General features: G+C 40.2%; 1 protein-coding gene and 1 long non-coding RNA gene across 20 annotated transcripts in view; one reads left to right on the top strand and one right to left on the bottom strand.

Moving 5' to 3' along the window:
- SGCD (sarcoglycan delta) overlaps positions 1–23094 on the bottom strand; it is a 1054463-nt gene that overhangs the window by 33912 nt on the left and 997457 nt on the right. The window lies entirely within an intron of this gene.
- Positions 1–23094, top strand: part of LOC134761446 (uncharacterized) — an 84972-nt gene that overhangs the window by 60871 nt on the left and 1007 nt on the right. The window lies entirely within an intron of this gene.

Raw genomic sequence — 23094 nt, 5'->3', positions numbered from 1 at the left:
GATATTGGTGTTTTCTTTGTAGCACTGTTATAAAGATGAAATGTGGAAATGTAGGTGAAGCCTTAGGATATGGCAGTGATTGGTGTTAGTGTAGTCATTCCCCCCTCAAATTGGTTAGAACTGATGATTTCTTTTGTTCCTAACTCTAATCCCCTCTCTGGTGTTCCTGATCCACAAGAGACATCCTGTTTTAACATAGTGGCCACATAACAGACTGCAAATAACTTGAATGCAGAGTAATTTTAATCCAAAATGTTCAAAGTTAAGTGGCTAAAAATAGTCCATTCTTCTTCCATGCTAAAACTTTAAGAACTATGAGAGAGGAAAAGCTTGACAGATTCTCTGTAGAATTTGTCAATTACTTTTGCCAGAGGTCAAAACTGATAATAAATTCTATGCCTTAGTAGCCTAACATGGCTTCTGAACTGTGAATAGAAGCTGGGATTTTGTAGCAAATGGTGTTCCTCAGAACTCGAGGTTTCCCAGGTGACTGCATATGAAACTACAAACATCACAATAGCAGTTTCCAGAGGGACTCTCTTTATGATCCTCCCCATACCCTCCATCCCCAAACCATTACATTCTTTACACTGTGATTCTTTCTAAAGTGAGATAGAAACTAAATAATTGATTTGAATATCAAAGAAATGATGTACATTTCCATCTTCTCAACTTTCATTAGAGTACTGATTTTTCAAGTCTTCCCAATAAGACCTAATGCTCTCAGAACATCTAATGACCCATGCAACTAACTTGACTCCAGGTGTAACAGAGACCTAGGCTGTTGATTATTTTAATTAGCAATTAAAAGTAATACATTCACAAATGTTATTTGGATTTTTCATTTAAATGAAATCTCTAGCTTTGATCAGAATTGAAAATTGGTTCAGCCCATGGGGCAGTGCATCATAGAAGGTGCTCTGGAGTAGGAGGAGATGCCTGTCATCGAGTTAGCCACTAACTCGCGATGGGGACCCATTCTCCTGTATACAATGAGAGGGTTAGATTAGCAATTGAAAGGGTCCATCTCTCAGCCCTGACACACACTTCATGTTTCTTAGCAGCAAATAGATTCTGGAAGATTAATAGTAAATGTAAGTATACTGCCTGCCATATGATTATAATGTAAGAGATCTCCTGCATAAGTAAGTCAAGTGGCCACCCTGTGCTCTCTTCATCCCCCATGCTAGCCTTCTGTAGACATCCTCAAGAGTATTCTGTGTCCACTTACTGATATATTGTACAGGAATCCCTGTCTGTGGGGACCAAAGTAGGTGATCCACATAGCTCTAGGAAGGGTGAAAACAATATTAGTGTCTTATATGTAAATAACTATACCTCATTCAAGCTTAATTTTTTAAAAGCCACTTACTAAAAATTATAGCTAAAAATTATTGCATATTTACTATACAGTAGGCAATGTGCTAAATAAAACATTGTAGGAAGAAGTCACATTAATATTATTATCCTGACTTTACAGTTAGTTGGGGGATGTTAAGCCTAAGGTAACTCAGCTAGCAGCAGAGTAGATGTTCCAACTGCAACTCTATCACTAGAACCCATGCTTTTAAATGTTACCTGAAAACTGCCACCATTTACTAGAATGAACAAATGCTACAGTAATAGACTAAGTTTTAGGGCTCTGGGAAAAAGTAAATTGTAATCAGATAAAACTGAGGAAGTACTTAATTTGTGTTAAGAGACTCTGGGTGATGTGAATGTATCTATTTAAAATGATATATATCATTTTAAATGGTTATCTATTGGATATAAATTGAAAAACTTCTATCTTTGGTCCAGCCATTAAATAAATATTTTGGTTAGTAACTAGCTTACCTACTTTGCAATTCTGTATTACCCATTTCAGGATCCTCTGTTAGTGAAAATGGTAACATGAGAAGCCTGAAATGGTATTTGAAAGCGATATGGAGGTCGTTCTGGTGTTGGTCTCAGTACGGTTAGCTGGGGGATTATGTGAAAGCTGAGGGCTGAACAAGTCAGAGGGCATATTTGGAAAGTGATTTAAGTGATTACGTTCAATAATAATAATCACTATGTAGTGAACACCAATGATGCTTTCAGACTTTCATATGGTCCAGGGAGTTCTCAATACATCCTATGCAGTATGTGGTAGAATCCCTATTGAACAGATGAGGCTCAGTAAGGTGGAGTGACTTACCCAAGTCCACCCTGTCATTCACTTGGAGATGGGGCTCAGGTAACCAGGACTATCTGGCTTCAAAGTAGCCTTCTTAAAACTTTCCATTGAATTGCCAACTCTCATAGAGGATTAGTGAATTCCTCTGGGGATCTGGGACACAGACACACAGACTCACTAAAAGGTAAGTGTTTTTTATGGAAATCTCTTCTGTTCAGCTTCAAAAGTTTTACAAATTTGGTGTTGTACCATATAAAATATCCCTATTTAATGAAAAAATAATAGTTTATCATTTGTGAGTTATTTGATTTGTATCCAAATCTTTGGGTAAAATATTCTCCAGGAAGATGTGTCAAGTTTATCCTATGGCTTCCTGTGCTCTAATTCAAATTCAGGATGAACAAAACTGCAATAAAGCAGAGTAAGTAAACACAAGGAGTGGCCAAGATGGCCGACTAAAAGCAGATAGGATGTGTGGCTCTCACAGAGAGGAAAGGAAGGAAGGGGCAATTAAATACAGCACTGCCAACTGACACATCCAGGCAGTCAACACTGGGACTAATCAAGGAAACAATTTGACCCACAGAGAATGAAGAAGAGCAAGGCAGGACGATGGCCCATCTGGGAGCTGAATGTGGATCCAAGGGAACCTCCCTTGCCAAGGGAAGCAGCTAGTGATTGTGTGATCCCAGGAAAACTCTTCTCCCATGGATCTTTGCAACCCTCAGATCAGTAGATCCCTTCATAAACCCACTCCACCAGGGTCTTCAGTCTGACACACAGAGCTACACGGAGTCTTGGCACAGCAGCTTCTCAGGCACACATGGAGACCTGGGAACTTTAGATACTCTGGTTTTCCAGGCTTCCAAGCACAAGTAGCTGCAACTCTGGCAAAGCAGGAGGTCAGACCTCCATAGATACCCCTAGGAAAGTGGCTGAATCCAGGCGGCGAGCAGCGATGGTCTGTGGGCCCTGCTTTTATGGCACCTTACAGGATAAGACCCACTGGGTTGGAATTCCAGCCAGCCACCAGTAGCAATGTTGCACCTACCTGGGACAGAGCTCCTGAGGGGAGGGGCAGGCTGCCATCTTTACTGTTTGGAGAGTCCAATCTGACCGGGGCAGAAGGGATACCCCCTAGCACAACACAGCTGCTCTACAAAAACATAGCCAGACTGTTTCTTTAAGCAGATGCCTGATCCTGTTCCTCTTCACAGGGAAGAACCTCACAACTGGGGCCTCCAGCCACCCCTGCCAGTGCTCTCCAGCTGACAGAGATTTGAAAACTCCCTGGGACAGAGCTCCCAGAGGCGGTGGGGGTCAGGCTGCCATCTGTGCTGTTTGGGTGACTTAGTAGTTCCAGCCTTTGGGCTTTGGAGAGTCCAAGCTGACTGGGGGTGAAAGTAGTACCCCAGCACAGCAGGTCCCTGACCCCATTCCTCATCACTAGGTGGAGCCTCCCAACCAGGGTCTCTGGCTGACAGAGGTTTCAGGCCTCTCTGGGATGGAGCTCCCAGAGAAAGAAGGAGGCTGCCATCTTTGCTGTTTACAGCCTTCACTGGTGATACCTCCAGGTACTGGAAAATCTGAGGTGATTAGGGACTGGAGTGGGTCCCCAGCAAACTGCAGCAGGCCTTCAGAAAAGTGGCCAGACTGTTTAAAACAAAACAAAAAAACCATCCAGAGGTCAGCAACCTCAAAGACTGAAGGTAGATAAGCCTAACAAAATGAGAAAGAATCAGTGCAAAACCACTGAAAACTCAAAAAGCTAAAGTGCCCTATTCTCATCAAATGACCATAGTACCTCACCAGCAAGGGTTTGAAATGACAGAAGTAGAATTCAGAATATGGATCAGAACAAAGTTGACTGAGCTAAAAGAGTACATTGTAACCCAATGCAAGGAAGCTAAAAATCATGATAAAACATTGCAGGAACTGACAGACAAAATAGCCAGTATAGAGAGGAATGCAACCAAACTGATAGAGCTAAAAAACAGACTACAAGAATTTTATAATGCAACAACAAGTATTAACAGCAGAAAAGACCAAGCAGAGGAAAGAATTTCAGAGCTTGAAAACTGCCTTTCTGACTAGAGAAAAAATAATGAAATGGAATGATGAAAACCTCTGAGAAATATGGGATTATGTAAAGAGAGCAAATCTACGACTGATTGTTCTACCTGAAAAAGATGAGGAGAATGGAACCAATTTAGAAAACATGTTCCAGGATATCATGCATGAGAACTTCCCCAACCTAGGTAGAGAGGCCAACATTCAAATTCAGGAAATGCAGAGAACTCCAGTAAGATTTTCCATGAGAAAATCATCCCTAAGACACATAATCATCAGATTCTACAATGTGGAAAGGAAAAAAAAATGTTAAAGGCAGCTGGAGGGAAAGGACAGGTCACCTACAAAAGGAAACCCATCAGACTAACAGAAGACCTTTCAGCAGAAACCCTATGAGCCAGAAGAGATTGGGGGACAGTATTCAACATTCTTTAAAATAAATTCCAACCTAGAATTCTTCATAAGGAGAAATAAGATCATTTTCAGACAAACAAATGCTGAGAGAATTTGTTACCACCAACCTGCCTTACAAGAGCTCTGAAGGAAGCACTAAATATGGAAAAGAAAGATCATTACCAGCCACTACAAAAAGATCATGATGAGAAGATCGAATACACATGTATGAATACAGAACCAAGACCCATTTGTATGCTGTCTTCAAGAGACCCATCTCACATGTAGTGACAGACATAGGCTCAAAATAAAGGGATGGAGGAAAATCTACTAAGGAAATGGAAAACATTAAGAAGCAGGGGTTGTAATCTTAGTTTCTGCCAAAACAGATTTTAAGACAATAAAGATTAAAAAATACAAAGAAGGGCATTACATAATGGTAAAAGGTTCAACTTAACAAGAAGAGCTAACTATCCTAAATAAATATGCACCCAGATTCATATAGCAAGTTCTTAGAGACCTTCAAAGAGACTCAGACTCCTATACTATATTAGTGGGAGACTTTAACACCCCACTGACAATATTAGATCATTGAGACAGATATTCAAGACATGAACTCAGCTCTAAATTACACGGACCTGATAGTTATCTACAGATCTCTCCACCCCAAAACAACAGAATATACATTCTTCTCATTGCCACATGGCAGTTACTCTAAAATTGATCACACAAGCAGAAGTAAAACACTCCTCAGCAGACGCAAAATGACTGAAATAATAACAGTCTCTCAAACCAAAGCACAATCACTCAAAACCACACAACTACATGGAAATCAAACAACATACTCCTGAATGACTCTTGGGTAAATAATGAAATTAAGGCAAAAATCAAGAAGTTCTTTGAAATTATTAAGAACAATGTATCAGAATCTCGGGGACACAGCTAAGGCAGTGTCAAGAGGGAAATTGATAGCTCTAAATGCCCACATGGACAAGTTAGAAAGCTCTCTAGTTAACAGTCTAACATCAAAAAGAAGGAGAGAACCAAGAGCAAACAAACCTCAAAGCTAGCAGATCTCAAAGCAAGATCAGAGCTGAACTGAAAGAGAGACATGAGAAACCCTTCAAAAAAATCAATGAATCCAGGAGCTGGTTTTTTGAAAAAATTAATGAAATAGATAGACTGCTAGGCAGACAAGAGAAGATTCAAATAAACACAATCAGAAACGACAAGGGAGATGTTACCACTGACCCCACAGAAATACAAACAACCATCACAGGATATTATGAACACCTCTGTGCTCATGAACTAGAAAATCTAGAATAGATAAATTTGTAGACATATACACCATCCCTAGACAGAACCAGGAAGACACTGAATCCCTGAATAGACCAATAATGAGTTCTGAAATTGAGGCAGTAATAAATAGCCTACCAACCAAAAAGAGCCCAGGACCAGACAGATTCACAGCTGAATTCTACCAAATGTATGAAGAAGAAGAGCTACCATTCCTACTGAAACTATGACAAAAAATTGAGAAGGGAAGGACACTGCCCTAACTCATTCTATGAGGCATCATCCTGATACCAAAACCTGGCAAAGGTAGAAAAAACCAGAAACCTTCATGCCAAATATCTTTGATGAACATTGATACAAAAATCCTCAATAAAATACTGGCAAACTGAATCCAGCAGCACATCAAAAAGCTTATCCACCACAAATAAGTAGGCTTAATCCTGGGATGCAAGGCTGGCTCAACATATACAAATCAAATGTGATTCATCACATAAACAGAACTAAAGACAAAAACAACATGATTATCTCAATAGATGCAGAAAAGGCTTTTGATAAAATTCGACATCCATTCATGTTAAAAACACCATAAACTAAGTATTAGATCCATAGCCAGTATCATACTGATGGGCAAAAGCTGGAAGTATTTCCCCTTGAAAACCAGCACAAGACAAGGATGCCTTCTCTCACCACTCCTATTCAATACAGTATTAGAAGTTCTGACCTGGGTATTCAGGTGAGAAAGAAATAAAGGGCATTCAAATAGGAAGAGAGGAAGTCAAACTATCCCTGTTTACAAATGACATGACTCTATATCTAGAAAACCCCATGGCCTTAGCCCAAAAGCTTCTTAAGCTGAGAAGCAACTTCAGCAACGTCTCAGAATACAAAATCAATGTGCAAAAATCACTAGGATTCCTATGTACCAACAACAGTCAAGCCCAGAGCCAAATCAAGAGTGAACTCCCATACACAACTGCCACAAAAATAATAAAATACCTAGGAATACAGCTAACCAGGGAAGTGAAATGTCTCTAAAGAACTACAGACCACTGCTCAAAGAAATGAGATGGCACAAATGGAAAAACATTCCATGCTCATGGAAGAATCAATATTGTGAAAATAGCCATACTGCCCAAAGCAATTTATAGATTCAATGCTATGCCTATTAAACTACCATTGACATTCTTCACAGAACTAGAGAACTACTTTAAAAATCATATGAAACCAGAAAAGAGCCCAAATAGCCTAAACAAAAAGAACAAAGCTGGAGGCATCATGCTACCTAACTTCAAACTATACTACAAGCCTACAGTGACCAAAACAGCATGGTACTGGTAGAAGAACAGACATAGACCAGTGGAACAAAATAGAGTACCCAGAAATAAGACCACACACCTACAACTATCTGATCTTTGACAAACTTGACAAAAACAAGCAATGGAAAAAGGACTCCCTATTCAATAAATGGTGCTTAGATAACTGGCTAGCCATATGCAGAAGACTGAAACTGAACCTGTTCCTTACATCATACACAAAAATTCACTCAAGATGGATTAAAGACTTAAATGTGAAACCCAAAACTCTGAAAACCCTGGAAAACAACCTAGGGAATGCTCTTCAGGACACAGGCATGGGCAAAGATTTAATGATGAAACACCAAAAGCAAAAATTGACAAATGAGATCTAATTAAAGAGCTTCTGCACAGCCAAAGAAACAAACCATCAACAGGGTAAACAGACAACCTACAGAATGGGAGAACATTTTTGCAAACTTTGCTTGTTTTTTTCTTGTAAATTTAAGTTCCTTGTAGATGCTAGATATTATAGACCTTTGTCAGATGCAAAAAACCTCATTAAAAGTAGGCAAAGGACATGAACAGATACTTTTCAAAAAGAAGACATACATGTGGCCAAGAAACACATGAAAAAAAGCTTAAAATCAGTAATCATCAGAGAAATGCAAATCCAAACCACAATGAGATACCTCACACCAGTCGGAATGGCTATTACTAAAAAGTCAAAAAATAATAGATACTGGTGAGGTTGTGGAGAAAAAGGAATGCTTATACACTGTCAGTGGGAGTGTAAATAAGTTTAGTCATTGTGGAAGACAGTGTGGCAATTCCTTAAAGACCTAAAGACAGAACTACCATTTGACCCAGCAATCCCATTACAGGGTATATACCCAAAGGAATATAAATTATTCTATTATAAAGACGCATGCATATGTTCATCACAGCATTATTCACCATAACAAAGACATGGAATCAACCTAAATGCCCATTAATGATAGCCTGGATAAAGAAAATATGGAACGTATACACCATGGAATACTATGCAGCCATAAAAAATGAAATCATATCCTTTGCAGGAACATGGATGGAGCTGGAGGTCATTATCCTTAACAAACTAACACAAAACAGAAAACCAAATATTGCATGTTCTCACTTACAAATGGGAGCTAAATTATGAGAACACATGGATACATACAGGGGAACAACATGCACTGGGGCATTTTGGGGGGTGAGAGGATAGAGAGGATCAGGAAAAATAACGAATGGTTACTACGCTTAATACCTGAGTGATTAAATAATCTGTATAACAAACACCCATGTCACAAGTTTACCTATGTAACAAACCTGTACTTGTACTCCTGAACTTCACATAAAAGCTAAAAAAAAAAACTGCACAGAATCTAGGGTCTGACATTTTACTTAGTAGACCTGTGATTTTGGATAAGTGTTCACTTATCTGAATCGTAAAGGTAATAAAAATTCTAATTCTATACTTGTAATAAATGTGTATATTGTCTTTAGTATAGGTCTGGACTATATTGTGGTACAATTGCGAAAGGAGGTGGAGAAAACCTCTCAAATGCTGCTGAAGTATTGGAGATGCACAATGAAAAATTTTTTACTTGCCTCTTTTCGGCCATTGTTTTGATATTTCAGGTGGTTCCCTGTCAGAAGTATAATTTCATTTTACTTGGCCTCTTGGGATTTTCGCACTTCCTTTGTTGAAGAGCTAAATGGAATGGCTTTAATCTACATGGTAGCTCACAAAGCTATGAAACTCTAAAAAGAATTGTTCTGTTTTCACTTCAGGGCCTTGCTTGAGGAGAGGGGGACATGGGATGTTAGAAGTTATTTTTAGTTCTGCCTATGGCTGGTAATGAGAATATTGCACATTTTATTGTTTTCTTGTATGACGTAACACAGAAATGGAAAAAAAATTACTTATATATACTAACCTTGATTTTATAATGTAATTTAAATAAAAGGTCAGCCTGGGATGGCTAATCTTAAAAGATCAGGGCAGTAAGACACTGATAGAAAAGATAATGGTACCATTATTTAATAAATGATACCATTTATTAATATTCATTGAGTGCTTCTTGTAGTCCAAGAATTACTTAAATTATTTATGTGTATCATCCCATTTCATGCTTGCTACAACCCTGAGAGATAGATCCTGTCATCAATTCCACGTAGCTAAAGCATGAGAGCTCATAGCCTAGTCTCACTGCCTCTGAGGCCTTTGCTTTAAGCCACTGTTAGAAATATTTCTGTTAATACATGTGGGAGATTTTCACTGGAGAGAGAGAGAGTAAACTAAGGCCTTATTGTCAATGCCAGTCAGGGGGATGGTTAAGGCATCTGGCTATAAGAAGGACTTGTTCTCAAAGGAAAGCTCCGCACGTAATTATGTACTAGTCTTTATTCAATCACAAGGTAAGTAAAAGCTCCTCAGAAAAATCCAAGAATGATATATAGCATATGCCATCTTTTGATGCAAAGCAAATTCTCTACATGGTACAGATATCTCTGCTAATAATGTTTATCAGGATTATTTATTATGAGGCATTAAAATAATTTTTTTTCAATTACTTTCTAATGAAATGTACCAATTACCTTTTGAACGGTGACATATGACTGTAATCTATTCCAGTAAGAATAAATCTCATTTATATAAGGTTTCAAGGGCTTCTTCCTGAACTGCATTAATTACAGATGTAAACAAAGATAGAGGATTATTATCACATTTATCGATAAATCCTCAACTTCATTGCAATATAGTTCTCTGGGTTAGACAACATCAATCATCAGTTATGGTGCAACTCTTTTATACAAGTGATGTTTTTGCAACCCAGGTGATTTTGGAGCACGTTTATGAATGTGTTTGAATCCTGGGGTAGTGAGGGAAGAAGTCACACAGACCATTGTGCACACTGAAGTTGAAAAAAATGCTACTCTAAGCAACTGTTGGGTTATCTTTTGGCTAAGAAATAAATAACTATGACAGAAAAATGTTAGTCACTATTTTAAAAAGTCTTATCTTGGGGTGGTGGTGGGGGGGCACTGCTAATAAAAAAGAATCAAGCTTCTATCAGTTCTAAGCATGTGCAGTGACTCTACCTTTTTTTTTTTTTTTTTTTTTTGACAGAGTCTCGCTCTGTCACCCAGGCTGGAGTGCAGTGGTGCAAACTCGGCTCACTGCAACCTCCACCTCCTGGGTTCAAGTGATTCTCCTGCCTCAGCCTCTCAGGTAGCTGGGATTACAGGCATTGCCTGTATGGTGATACCTGGCTACTTTTGGAAATTTGGTAGAGACGGGATTTTGCCATGTTGGCCAGGCTGCTCTACCTCATGCAGTCACTTTTTTCTGAACATGGGAGAAGAGAGAGGAAGAAGGTACCATTACTATGAGAATTTCAGTTTCTGAGCAAAGGAAACTCTATCGTTTTGAGACTGCTTCCTTCCCCATTCGATGCTACCATGGGTTTCAGAATGGACTCTGAGATTTTTCACGAAGTTCTTCTTCTCTGTTTCTGATTATCTTTTGGTCTTCTTTGAAAACTTCTCCAAGCTTCAGTTTACCCAACTGTTACGAGAGGATAACACTAGTAGTGACCTCACAGGATTGTGGGAAGGATAATTGAGGTATTTAATGTAAGATACTTAGAAGAGTGCCCAGCACACTTTGCTATTTCAAAATGTTAGCTGCCTTATTGTTTATGGATTGAACTATTTAATATTCACAGGATAAACAGGAAAGTTCTACCTGTTCTTATCTCTTCCAACTGCCTTTTGTATTTGTACTTTACATTGAAAATAAATTTGTATGAAAGACGGAAGGTGATTTATCAAGGGAAACCCAGTGTATTAATTACCTTCTCTATTAAGTCCTATGATAGGTAATTTATGCATATAATCTTATTTAGTTCATGACTTATATAATATTGGCATTATTATTCTCATTTATGAAGAAACCAAGATAGAAAAAAACCCAGATCTAACTTCACAGTTTTGTATTATTTCCAGAGTGCTTCAGAATTTAGTTTCTAGCATATACTTGGAAACACTGGTATTCTAACATTATTTTTGCCAACTTCTGCTGAATTTTTGCTAATATTTAGAATCATTTTAAGAACCTAGGTATTCTTCAGTTCTATATGTTTTTAACAATTGACCAGAAGATAGTGCTGGTCTATCTCCAATCAAATATTGAACACTGGCTGCCCATTAACAAAGATTCTTTGCTTGACCAAATTTTAGTTGGGCTTCTGAACTTTTTCCTTATGCCTCTTTTCCCCACTCCTTGTAAAATCCAGCTTTAGCAATAACTCTCCCTGCTACGCTTGTTATCAGTTTGAGTTCCTCATCCTCCACCATCTCCCTGGGTCTGATCACTTGGTCTTTCTCTGCAAAAATCCTGTTGGGTCAGTTGAGTCAGGATCTCCCTCACCCCTGATGCTTCCTCTTAGTTATTTTCCATCCATTGACCCTCACCCTGCTTCTTGGCTGTACATTCCCAACTTGCTGTGTTTAGAATTGAGCCCAATTTCTTTCCCTGGCTGCAAAACCGCAGATGCAGTGGTCCCTGAACCTATTGCAATGATCCTGAAAAAACATTACCTTCATTTTGAACACTATTCTATAGATATTTGAGGCTTGGTTGTGTGTTACCATAGTACTAAATGTAGAGAATATGACGATGTACTGTTTAACAGATTCTATTACTATCCCTGTTTTGCATCGAGAAAACTGAGGCACAGAGAGGTTAAGTAACTTGACCACAATCATACAGATATGTAGCAGCAAAACTTAGTTTTGAACCCAACCATTCTGGCCCTAACATCAGCACTGATTACACTTCCTCTCCTGTGGAAGACAAACTTGTAAACCTGACCATTGAAATATAACAAAAAGCAGTTATTGTAAGAGAATTAGAATGAGATGGAGAATCTGAGCTGGGTCTGGCACGGCTAACCCATGCTTGAGGAGGGGACCTTAAGGAGAAAGAAACAGGAGACGGAAAAAAGACTTCTTCAGGCTGAAGGAGCATAAAGAGTTTGTTAAAGCCCAGGGAGTTGGAGAGGGGTGAATAGGCCCTTGTTGGCTGAAGAAAGGAGTATGGGGTCTTTCCTTTAAAGGCAGTTAGACAGTGAATTACATGGTAGGCATGGTAAGACTGTGTTTAGAGGGACCATCTGGCTTCAGGACAGAAGATTGCAGAGTGTGGTATACAAGTTAGAAAGTAATTATGTAGGACAGAGGTTAATGAGCAGAGGGATGACAACCAGATTTATATCTTAAGTCTGACAACACAGCACAAGGAACAGGGAAGAAGCTAAGGGGTTAGGTTTTGGACATGTCCAGATGCCCGTGCTATTTTCAGGACAGACAAACATTCTTAGGGGGCAGTTTTATTTAGGGTCTGAGGCTGACCCTCCTCATAATTATTGTAATAGGCAAGGTCTCTGAAAATAAAACAAGATGCAAATAGTTCTAAAATATTTCAGGAATTTCAGAATGTTTCAGTATGGCCATCTTCAAGATGGATTACAAGAAGATAACAACTTAGACACAAAGCAAGATCAAACAGTGACATAAATACAATTGAGAAGTACAAAACGCTTTGGAGATGACTAGAATTTGAGAAAGGAAATGTTAATATCCAGTACTGGAAAGTGACAGATAGAAAACAGTTGACAGAAAGCATAAGAGTAATAAATTATCAAGGAGAAATATGGATGTATGAATTAATAACCATAAAGATAATTAAGAGTTGTTGATTGGAAAGCAGAAAGTTTGTTTTTTTCTTCAAAATGGGAAGATCATTCATTATATTGTGTGCAGACATGTTAGTCAATTTATCAAGCCTGCCAATGCCCTTTCTGAGAAACTCTGTTCCCATAACCCCTGCTGAGCAGGCAGTGGGCAGACTCCCTGGACTGAGATACTTGGAAATGGGCTGGCAGGATATTTTACCTGGGGCAAGAGTGTGGAATTGGCCAATCTCTGTTGGCCACTCTGGCTAGGGTTGGGGTGGCCATTTTGTTTTACCACCAACAAAAGCAGGGACCTTTCCCTCCAGAGAAAGGGATCAGCTGTCTTACAGATGGAGTCCAGTTCTTATTTATGGAACCCATCAGACCCAGCTGGCTCTGGACTCTATCTCACACTCCTGTTTCCTCTTCATACATTTCCATAAGCTGGCTGAAGTAGTCTTGTTTCTTTCTAACCAGTTCATCCAGGGCTAACACAGCTTTACTCAGATGCTCAAGTGGTTTTAAGAATATCTATTAATAAATCATAGAACCTCAGAGTAGGGAGGCCCTAGCCTAACCTTCCTTGCAGAAATGGCTCTCTGCAGTATTTCTGATATGCAATGCTTCTTGATCAAGCATGGTTCTCCCCTGAGACAGTGTAAGTCATTCTTAGAGCCATCATTCTAGACAACTCCTTAGAATTCCAGACTCATATTGTTGATCAACGTCTCCATGACTGTGTTTCATCTTAGACATCCAAACTCAATATGCCCCAAATTAACTGGGGCATTTCCTCCCCAAGTCTGACCCTCTTACAGAACTTCCTTTCCCAGTGAGTGGCATCGCCACCCTTAGTCACCACCTAGGATTCCATTCCTGATGCTGTGGAAGTTCAGCAGAGCACTATGTGAAACCTCAGAAAAATGAGTATGCTGGAATTTCAATCATCTTATGTTATATTTGACTGCCATAAGTACAAAAAACACATTCTTAGCAAAGTAAGAGATCTCAAGCTGGAGGATATTTCAGAGGAGAAATTTCTCAAGTCTCTCCAGATTGGCATGGATTGATGGCTATGGGATTCTGTCTGTTCAGTGTGTAGTCTTGCCAGTTTGCAGGAAGACCTAACTGGGGGCTTATAGATATTTATACCCCTTAAACACATCATTCTGAAACTCTAGCACAATTAACTTACATACTTGTAAACAACCACCATAATATGTCTTTAGAAAGCTGAACCACTAGAATAATATCTAGTTATATTTTCTTTCTTTTTTTTTTTTTTTTGGAGATGGAGTCTCGCTCTGTCACCCAGGCTGGAGTGCAGAGGCGTGATCTCGGCTCACTGCAAGCTCCACGTCCTGGGTTCACCCCATTCTCCTGCTTCAGCCTCCTGAGTAGCTGGGACTACAGGTGCCCACCACCATGCCTAGCTAATGTTTTTTGTATTTTTAGTAGAGGCGGGGTTTCACCGTGTTAGCCAGGATGGTCTTGATCTCCTGACCTCGTGATCTGCCTGCCTCGGCCTCCCAAAGTGCTGGGATTACAGGCGTGAGCCACCGCGCCCGGGTATCTAGTTATATTTTCTTATGCCACAGTTACATCTTGCTCCATTGGTTACATAACAGTGACTAGGTGTCCTGTGTGAACATCATATTAAACCAACAATGCTCAGTGCCTACCCTGGTGCAGTGCATTATCTTCCATGCCAGATAACTGAACTGTGCACGTGACAGGCCTGGCCAGAGATTTCTACAGTCTTCGTGCTCTCCCTTGCCTCCCAGATTCAAATCACCACAATTTGGGTTTACCTCCTCAAACTCTTGTTAATCTGTCACTGTGTTTTTACACCCACTGTTATCACCTTGATCCAAGTCACTGCCATCTCTCCTCTGGAACATGAGAATAATTTCCTAACTCTATTTTCACCATGCTCCCTTCCCATCCATTCTGTACATTGCAGAAAGAGTGATCTCTTATAAATACAAATTTGCTCATATTATGCACGCATACACACACACACACACACACACACACACACGGCTTAAAACACTTCAGTGGACTCTCACTGCTCATCGGCTAACAAGCGAAAAAACTTAACAAGGCCCACAAGCCCTACGTTGTCTGGATTTTCCTTACCTCTGATCTCTAACCTTGATCATGCCTTCCTTTCACCTCTCATACATGCCACTCCCATGCCAGCCCTTCTCCTGCTCATTCTCAAGAGCCCAAGTCAAGCATCACCCCCTCAGGGGAGGCTTTCCTCCTCATTTGAACAGCTCAGGTTCCTCCTATTACATGCTCTTGCAGCATCCTGAATCTTCCCTTCATAGCATTGTTAACTGCTGCAATTTTGCATATATTCACGGGATTGTTTGATTCATTTATTCTCCTCACTAGAATATTAACTGCACAAAGAGAGGAATGTTTTTTCCTATTGTTTTGTTCACTGCTAATCCCATTGGTAGGATGATGCTGGCAACGTTTAAGTCTATAATAAACAGGTGTTGAATGAGTAAGTGAAAGAATGCTCACCGTTGAAACTCTGGCACCTAGCTCAAAGATTGGAGCCTGCAGCCACTGAGTGAATATGTGACAGAGGAAAGACGTTCAGGAGCAGGATGGAGGTGACAGTTCAGTGGGAAGCAGGGTGAGCAACTCTCCCTCATTTTACCTTTCAATCTCAGATAACCTGGTGCTCCTTCCCTTTCATTCCTTGTAGTAATCCTGGCAGATATATCATTTAAAATATAATTTCATCCAGTTCTGTCCTTTCCATTAAATTTGGTAGTGCTGGCATTACAGAAGCTTTTAATCCTCTCTAGGCAAAGGACTACTCAGAACTTCACTTCCAGTAGGCATATTCATTTTTTAAATGTCTAATTTACTAGCAAGCAAAGATTATACAAAAAGCTTTTACCCTAAATGAGGACATATTTGTGACTCAGAAAGTGATTGCACCTCTATTGGGCAAGATGGAGGAAAGATGGTGGCTGGGTCTCCACAAAAAGGTGATAGGATGTGTGTTGTCTTGTGTGGCCCCAGAGAGTAGTCAAAGATTCAAAAGTTAGAAGTAGGAGGGAGAGATTTCAGCTTGTTATAATGCAAAACATCCCGTAAGTGGAATCGTCGACCTATAACTGAGGCTGTTTATAAAGTCCAAATGGCTGGCTGCCAGGGAATGTATAAGAATAATTCTGGAACTGGAAGAAGCATTGGATAAGATAAACTCCAAGCTTCTTTCTCTAAGATTCTATATTTGGTGTAAAAGTACACATTGTATTTTAGACTTGGGAAGAGATACTAAAACACAGTGTGATAAGGGGAGCTTGAACAGTCTTGGAATAATTTATCATGGTGAATTCTGAACCTGTAGCCCAGGATACACAGTAAACCTAAGCCAAGAGTAGTGGCTGTATAGACTTTATGACAACACTGTCATCAGGTCTTTGATTATAGTTGTGACAATATAAAAATCATTAATGTGTGAGTATTCACAGCTTTCTTTCCTCCTATGTCTGCCAAAAAACAAACTTGGTCTTGCCTGCTCAGATTATCTGCTCTGTTCTGTTCCCATCATTTGCAGAATTTGTCTTTGCTACTCTGTTTGTGTGTTGTTTTTCTTTAGAGCTTTCAGTATTGGGAGATGCAATCTGAGAGGAGAGGCTAATTTGAGCTACTTAATAAAAAAGAGACAAGGGGGAGGCAAAAGGAGAATCGACTACACTGTGGGCTTCTGAGTTAGTTAGCAGAATAGCGTTCCTTCCTAAATTACTTCGCCAGTGAAATATGATTTCACTCTAGGAATAAACAATAGGGCACTCAAGGCTTATAAAGATCACAGTCGTTCAAGAAATAATCATTATTTCTGCGACTGATCATGCTTTTCAGTTGCCAAATACTTTTGTAATCAATTGCTCTGGTTCTTTGGGATTCCAATTGGGAGACACTGGAATCAAAAGACAAGGTGATATAGATATGACAGTCTTCCTTTTCTTTCTAATGACCTTGCTTCCTATTTCACTAAGAAAAAGACAACCATCAGAAGAGGACTTCCATATATTCCCAACACCCACTCACTCTCTCACTCTGCATCAGTCCTCGCCTTGTCTCCCACCCTGTTGCTCTACATGGACTCTCCATGCTGCTAGGGTTCAGCCCTTGCTCACACTCTGGGTCTTCTCTTCCCCACTTGAGTGTACCATCTTGCTAGCCTCTCTTCTGTATCATCAATTTTCCTTTCTCTCTTGCTTCACTCTAATCTGCATACAGATGTGCTCCATTAGATCCATTGATCCCAAATTCCCCTTCAGCTACTGCCTAATTTCTCTCCCTTTGATATCAAAACTCCTTTAAATATTTGGTGATTTCAGCTCTCTCCATTTCCATGATGGGAAAAAACTGAACGGTCCAGTGCCAGTTTCATTAGTCAATCTCCCAGCAGCATGTGACTCCATTCATTGTTCCTTCCTTCTTGAAACTATCAACACTGGGCTTCTGGAACATCTCTTTCAATTCTCCTCTTATCTCACTGGCAGTTCTTTATTAGACTTATATACTGGTTCCTCCTCATCTTCCTGACCTTAATCAATACTTACTTCCTAGGTGATCTTAATCAGTATCCTGGCCTGGTTACCATCTCTACACAGATTACTCCTATACCGACATCTTCTGCCTTGAACTCCATACTTGTATATCCAATTTAAAACATCTCAAACTTAACACATGTACACTAAACTTCTGATTTCTGCCCCTCCCCAACTCTCCAGGCCTAGGCCCCACCAGAGCCTTCCCCATTTTCTGCTGTGTGCAGCCTCATTTTCCAGTTGCTCAGGCTACAATCATTGAGGCTATCACTGATCCTTTTCTCTCACATCCACATGCTAACATGTCAGGAAATTCCATTATCTCTGCATTCAATATATATTCAAAATCTAAGCACTTTTCGAAACGTCTACTGCTGCCATCCTAGTCCAAGCCACCATCCTATCTTCCCTGGGTTTTGCAAAAGCCTCTTTAACTGATCTCCTGGCTTTCCTCCCTGCCCCCACAGTCATTTCTCCTCACAGAAGCCAGAATGTAATAAAGGTGGCACGTCTGGAGCAAAGTAGTAATCCTTAGAAAGCAAACTTTATGAGCAAAAGGTAACTTTGAGTGAATTAGAAAATAAACAAAGCTTTCTTTGGGAGATTGCCTTTTGTTTCAGAGTACAGGCCCTCTGCTGGGCACCCATTGATTCTTCATGACCCTGATTTCAGGCCTTTGCTCAAAACCCACAGGTGGTAGCCACCTCAAACAGGCAGAGAGGTCCAGTCTTTACATCATCCAAAATGCTTCATTGCATCTGGCTCCGTGCTGCTTCTCCACCCTCCTGTCTGAATATTCTTCCCCTTGTTCACACTGTTCTAGATACATCAGTTACTGTGCTCTTCCCTGAACACACAAAGCATGATACATCCTCAGGGCCTTTGCACAAACACATTTCCCCAGATATATACTTGGCTCACTCCCTTCAGGTGTATGCTCAAATGTCAGCTGATTAGAAAGGTTGTTCCTGACCACCTGTTTATAACAGAATCCTCCCCAGATGCTCACCTTCCTACTGGTCCTACTTTCTTTTTTCTCCCTAATATTTATTCCTGCCTGACCTTTGCTTATTAGTTATATGGCCTGTTGCATCTCCTTTCCCCATAATTGGTGCTTAATATCCATTTGTTGAATTGATGCTCAGTGACTGTTCATTGAAACACTTAGATAAAAAGTAATGGACACAGACGTGGTCTCTTTTGGCTCCTTGTGGCATCTGAAAGTTCTGCCAGTCCTCATTCCCTCCTGCAGAGAAGGCAGGGGTGGAGCTTCTGGGACTACCAGGGTAGGAGCTAAGTACTTGGAAGGAGCAGTAAGGCATTTGAGGTGGGCCTCTGTTAGAGAGTGTTTCTCTCTGGGTCAGTCTTAGGTAAAAGGAGATTAAGGAGAACTGTGTAATCCTTGTGACCCAAGTGCGATCCAGCTCTGCTTATTAAAGTCTACATTGGGGTTTGGAAACAAAAACTGACAGATATCCAAAAAAAAAAAAAAAAGTTCCTTTGACTGCCATCACCCTCTGTACTTAAGGCCTAGGCTAAAGGGTCGTCTTGTTGGTTCCCTCTACCTATCACCCCTCTTACAGACCTTCAGTAGTGGATGTTCTGGGAACTTTCCTTTCATCATATGACAGCCGTTTAAATTCCTGGGTCCTGGCTGTTTCCTAAGTTTCTATTGTATAGTGTAGCACCATCCACCACAGACTATGCATCTAGGTATGTACTCTGCAGTGCTGTATGTCCACTCAAAAAATAATTATTAATGTGCTAGATTCAGCAGTTAGCCATATTAAACTGAATCTTGCCCTCATTCAGGTTACAATCTCTAATGGTTAATTATATGTGTAAACTTGGCTAGGACATGGTGTCCAGATATTTGGTCAAACATTATTCTAGATGTTTCTGTGTGTGAGTGTGTGTGTGTGTGTGTGTGTGTGTGTATATATATATATATATATATATATATAAAATGAGATTAACAGTTATATCAGTGGACTTTGAGTAAAGCAGATTAGGCTCCAGAATGTGGGTGGGCCTCATCCAATCAGTTGAAAGCCTCAATAGAACAAGACTGACTTCCCTGAAAGAACAACAGTTGTATCAAAAGGTAGTCTTTTGGCAAAAAACTGCAACCTTTTCTTGGGTCTCCACCTGCTGGCCTACCCTGAAAATTTTGTGTGCCAAGCCTCTACAAGTGTGTGACCCAATTCCTTAAAATAAATCTTTTTCTATTTTCCCCACCTTCCACTTCTCTCTCTCTGTATGTGTGTGTGCATATTTGTATACATAAACATAAGAGAAGGTTTCTCTAATGAAGTGGCCCTAGGGCTGTGACATCAAGGGTAAGGAGGGGTTGGGCAGTAGAGGAGGAGAAGAAAAGAGTATTACAGGTAGAGCAAAGAGTTTGTCAAAAGACCTGTGGCCTTATTTCTTTTCATCTTTATATATATATACAATATAATATGTAGCTGGGACTACAGGCATGTACCAACACACCTGACTAATTTTTTTCTTTCATTTTTTTTTGTAGAAATAGTGTCTCACTTTGTTGCCAGGCTGGTCTTGAACTCATGGCTTCAAGAGAGCCTCCTGCCTCAACCTCCCAAAGTGCTGGGATTATAGGTATGAGCCACCATGCCTGTTTCATCTTTAAAGCACTTGGAGATAGATACTATTATTATCCCTATTTAAAAAATATATATATATTTTCTTTTTATGAGACTGGGTCTTGGCTGGTCTCAAACTCCTGGGCTCCAGTGATCTACCCACCTCGGCCTCCCAAAGTGCTGGGATTACAGGTGTGAGCCACTGAGCCTGGCCTATTATCCCTATATTTAAGATTAAAAAACCAAAGCACATTGAGAAGAAACACCTTTTCCAAAGCCACATACTTGGGACATGGCATAGTTGAAATTGAGGGACTTGTGCTTTGAGCCAACAAGTTACAGTGCCCATTCATATTGGGAGAATTAGGGAAACATTCATACCCTACTATTTTCTGACTTATCTGCTACTAATGGATTCAGCTTGAAAGGGTGTATTATTTTCATTTCATTCACGTATTCCTCATGTGTACTGCATACATACTTATGCCAGGCCTCATGCTAAAGATTGGGAATTCAGAGAACATGGCGTGGAATTTAGGAAAGCTTAGCTTAATGAGGAAGACAGACATGTTTGTATTACAATGCAGCTTGTAAACAGTAAGCATCTTTGGAAGAGAAATGGGGAGGCCAACACAGAGAAAGTTGCTTTTGAGCTGCACTTGGAAAGATGTTTTACTATACCCAATTATGGCAAATCTTGGTTACAGTTAAAACAGGCAGACACAGAAATGACTGTCAGGATGGGAGAACCTTATACCTACAGATCCCTAGAGGTAGAGGCATATCATGCCACTCAAGAGGGGTCACATGAGAAAGCCTTGGGGGTTGGTCAGGAGGCACAGGGAGTGAAGGGAAAATGTGGGCAGGAGCCTCTATTGTGGGTTCCATGGAGAGACCAAGCCAAGACATAGCAAGCTTAGGATGGGCTAGTTTGAGGGATTTTTCAGTGGTGTTGGGTGGAGGAGGGGCTGCCCTCAGTTGTCTGGCACCTGACCCTGGAGTGATTAGGGGAGGGAGATAGTGGTCTAGAAAGTGACAGCCTGATCATGGAGGTGGTTGGATATGTTCCCTAGATTAGATGGTTTGCATATGAAAGAGGGAGGTTTGCAGGTAGGCAGCTATTTGCTGTGTCCAAGAATTCACCAACCCTGCAAGAGGCAGTTCCTCCAGCGTCAGCAATTCCCCCATGATGTCAAAGCATCAGAATACAGAAAATAAAGATATTGTTAACACAAATGCACATAAGTTTATCCAAAAACAATGAGAGAAGGCACTGCAGGAAGAACCACACCATGTACAAGACCACCGAGGCATGAAGGAGCCTCATGGTTTTGAAGAATGACAGTGTAGGATGTAGTTGTAGAAGAGCATTCAGGAGTTGGGTGGGAATCAGTATTAGAGTGAAGCACCTTGAAAAGAAAGCTAGATCTCATCTCCAAGCAATGGAGTGACACTAAAGTCTGCAGGATTAGATGTACTGGAGTGACACTAAAGTCTGCAGGATTAGATGTACTGGTTAAGAGACTGTTTCTCTCTCTTTGAGGCATCCTATGTAAAGTGACCCAGTTAAAACCAGCACAGCTTTTCTTAGCATTACTTTAAGAGGAATTCCTTTGAACTGATTATTTGCTCACCATCTGGTGCCCAGGTAAATGCTTTAGATGTTTTCCTTTTAAAAATATTCAATGTATTAATTTCACACATGAGGAGAAATCATATTAAATCTCACTATATAATTAGCCAAACCACAAATACATTTTCAGAAACAAAGATGACTCATGTTGTTTCCTAATTAAACCGTGAAATGTTTAATTAAAAAGCATAATATGGAGAAAACTAGTTTAGAAAGAATTGGGGTTTGGCCTCCTGAATGTGTGCATAGAGAGCTTCTCTGTTCCACCCCTATCGAGGGAGGAGGAACAGATGTGTAAATGACATAGCAGTCCTTTACAGGGGATGGGCTGTGTTTCTATCATGCATGACACGCTGTCTCAGAGACAAGGGAGCTGGTTAATGGGAAGGAGGAGCCTTTTAAGGAAACAAAGCCTTCTAATCCTTCTGTGCATTAGATCCGGAGAACACCATAGTGAACCGGCAATGCAGCAAAATAATGACCATAGTAGAACATTTAAGGAGTGCTAGAATATATATGCCTAGCACTATGCTGACTGCTTTGTATACCGTGATTCCTGACAACCACTCTGAAGTAGGTGGTATTATGCACATTTTTCAAATAGGAAAACTGAGGGCACAGAGGCAAGAGGCAGAGCTAAGACAGCTTGTTTGACCACAGGGCTGTATCTCCTTCACATTCAAGTCCCCTCTGGAAATCAGTGAGAAACCAGTGAGCCCTGGAGCAGAAAATGTGCAGTGGAAATCCAGGTGCTTCCTAACTGTGAGATTTCTAGCCTCAGTTCCTCATCCATAAAATGGGATAATAAGACAGTGGTAGGTAGTGGTGAGATTTGAGTAAAATAATGCCCGTGAAACTGACAAGGGTAAGCACATCATGGATATCAGTTGTTAATGCTTCTTTCACCAGTGCTTTTATCATCAACATCAAAGTTAGTGCATCCTAGCAGGATTTTATGTCAGGGTATTTAGGAGCACTGTGGGGTAGCTCAGAGGCTGATCAGGCTGAACAAAAGTGGAGTAGTAAGGCTGTCTTGCAAATTTTTCTAGTTAAAAAAAAATCACTTATACTAAATATAATTTCTGCAATACACGTTCTTTTCTTGCAAACAATGTTGTCGGTGCCCTGCTTCAAACCATGCAAAGACATTTAAGAATTTGTTTAAACATCTTTGCCTTGGCTCCCTGTGAGGCCCTGCAGTATTCTGACCTGCTTACCTTGTCTTGCACCATTCTTTCTTTCTAAGGACACCTTGGCACAGTGGTCACTCTTCTGTTTCTCAGAAAAGTACTTGCTCTATGCCA

This window comes from Pongo abelii, chromosome 4 (assembly GCF_028885655.2).
Source record: "Pongo abelii isolate AG06213 chromosome 4, NHGRI_mPonAbe1-v2.0_pri, whole genome shotgun sequence".
In the NCBI taxonomy this organism is placed as follows: Eukaryota; Metazoa; Chordata; class Mammalia; order Primates; family Hominidae; genus Pongo; species Pongo abelii.
The sequence above is the reverse complement of the archived record's forward strand: the minus strand, read 5'-3'. Positions and strand labels throughout refer to the sequence as shown.